Below are 2,270 nucleotides of genomic sequence, written 5' to 3'. Positions count from 1 at the left end.
TTGTTATGTTAAAATATTCCTAATATAAGTAAGTGGAGAGCTGATGGATGAAACATGCATAGTGAAGTGTTGGTTATTGTTGAATGAGCATGATGGCCACACAGCGTTCACAATTCTAGTCCCTTTACTTTTTTGTATGTTTCAAAATGTCTAAAATAATACAACACGTCTATAGACATACATACTCATACACACAAACACAAACATACAACTACAGTGCAATGTATTTCAGATTGAAGTTTTCTGATGATAGGAAAAGTACATAGAAGTGCCACCTTCTATACTGTTGTTCAAACACTATAGACACACCATTGCCATTGGTCATTGAGCTGTTTTACTTAAAAACTAAAAAATACAGAATAATGAAGTAAAACTTAGTAGTAGTAAAGTGTACTACATTTATAAAGTTAACATTTTGTGAGCAAGTATAACTTTAAAATAATTTTTTGCAAGAATCCCCAGGAATATATGAGTTCAATTCATTCACCACTGTATAAGTGCAAAACATTTGATATAAAACACTTATCAAAAATGTTCTGCTGGCCAGGTGCAGTGGATCACACCCGTAATTTCAGCACTTTGAGAGGCTGAAGCTGGAAGATCACTTGAGCCCAAGAGTTCAAGACCAGCCTGGCAAACACAGTGTGACCCCATTTCTATTATTTAAAAAAAAAAAAAGGTCTGCCTGGCCAGTGGCTCACCCCTGTAATCCCAGCAAGCATGTTAGGAGGGAGAGGTGGAGGCAGGAGGATCACCTGAGCCCAGGAGTTTGAGACTAGCCTAGGCAACACAGCCAGACTCCATCTCTACTATTTTTTTTTTTTTAAATTAGCCATGTATGGTGGCACCTGTCTATAGTCCTAGCTACTCAGGAGGCAAAGGCAGGAGACTTGCTTAAGCCCAGGAGTTAGAGGCTGCAACTGAGCTATGATCATGCCACTGCACTCCAGCCTGGGCAACACAGTGAGATCCTGTTCCTTTAAAAAAAAAAAAAAAGTTCAAATTGTTCTGAAAAAATTTTTTAAAAATTTAAAAAGTTTTTAACTAAGTTTAACAAACTAAATCTTTTCAATGACTATCAGCTTCAACATCAACAAGGGGAGAAAACTATCACCAAGAATATTCAGCAACACATGTACAGTAATCCGAATTCACCTAGTTCACTATCTACAACAAAGACAGCCCCTTCACGATTCTAGCAACTTTCATTTTACTCTCATCTCTCACCACTTCCTTCCTGCACCCCAGGCAATTTGCTGCTCCCCAAACTCATCCCAACTCCCATATACCTCTAAGCCTTTCTACCAGCTGTTCCCTGAGCTCCTCCTCACCTGGTGAGCACTTACTCATCAGTCATTCAAAACTTGACGCAGAAGTCTCCTCCAGTGTAGAAGCCTGGCTGTAGGATCCAGTTTGGGGTAGGTTACTAGTGGGAGGCTGCTACCCATAGCTGCTTTGTTGGCCATAGCTACTCTGCTGTCCATAGCTGCTCGGTTGCCCATAGGTGTTCTGCTGAGAGTAACTGCTCTGATCATAGCTGGTAGGAGGGTAGGATGGAGGTGCAGTGACTGGCTGCATGGGTAGCTCCCAGGCACCTGGGGATAACTGTAGTTACTCTGTCCGTATCTTAGGCCGGGCTGGTTGTTAACCCCTGTGCTAGATTGAGGTTGACTAGTCTCAATGGGCTTGTTACCATCCTATGGTCTTGTAGGTGCAGTGGCTGCTGGCTGCTGCCCACAGGCTGGGTAAGCAGGCTGAGTGCCATATGCAGACTGAGCGGCGTGGAGGCCTGGGTGGTGGTGACTGTAGCAGTGGTGGTATCATAAGCACCAGTGCCACACCCCTGGACAGGCTGACTGTATGCGTGGGGGCCAGTTGGAGTAGTGTAACCAGTGGGAGGCTGTCCATAAGAAGTTGCATAGCCCATAGGTTGCAGTGGTCTGAGCCTGGGTATAGCTGACATCAGTGGGCTGTCCATAGGTTCCATAGCTTTGTTGCCGATATGCCTGGGTGGTCTGTGCATATCCTTGAGTGGGCTGGGCAGTGTAAGCACTGTAGCGCTGCTGCACTGCAGCTTGACTATAGGTACTGTAATCCGTTGACGCCATTTTCTCTCCTTCCTCCTCGTTCTCTCAACATCCGTCTCCTTCTTGCTCCCGTTTAACTTTTATCTAAAAAGATTATAGAAATCCTTTTCTTCCCAGTTTTCAAAGCTCTAATAATCTCATGCCTATACATTGAGGTCACTAAAACATTACTATAACTTTGGA

At 43.7% G+C, this 2,270-nt stretch overlaps 1 pseudogene across 1 annotated transcript; it reads right to left on the bottom strand.

The window, feature by feature from the left end:
- Positions 1-321: 321 nt before the first annotated feature.
- LOC100606109 lies at positions 322-2,270 on the bottom strand (annotated as a pseudogene). The gene is made up of 2 exons (XR_001115164.2): positions 1,396-2,270; positions 322-345 (listed from the first exon to the last, which is right to left on the bottom strand). The product of XR_001115164.2 is annotated as an RNA-binding protein EWS pseudogene (transcript).

Source organism: Nomascus leucogenys, chromosome 1a (assembly GCF_006542625.1).
Source record: "Nomascus leucogenys isolate Asia chromosome 1a, Asia_NLE_v1, whole genome shotgun sequence".
NCBI lineage: Eukaryota > Metazoa > Chordata > Mammalia > Primates > Hylobatidae > Nomascus > Nomascus leucogenys.
The sequence above is the reverse complement of the archived record's forward strand: the minus strand, read 5'-3'. Positions and strand labels throughout refer to the sequence as shown.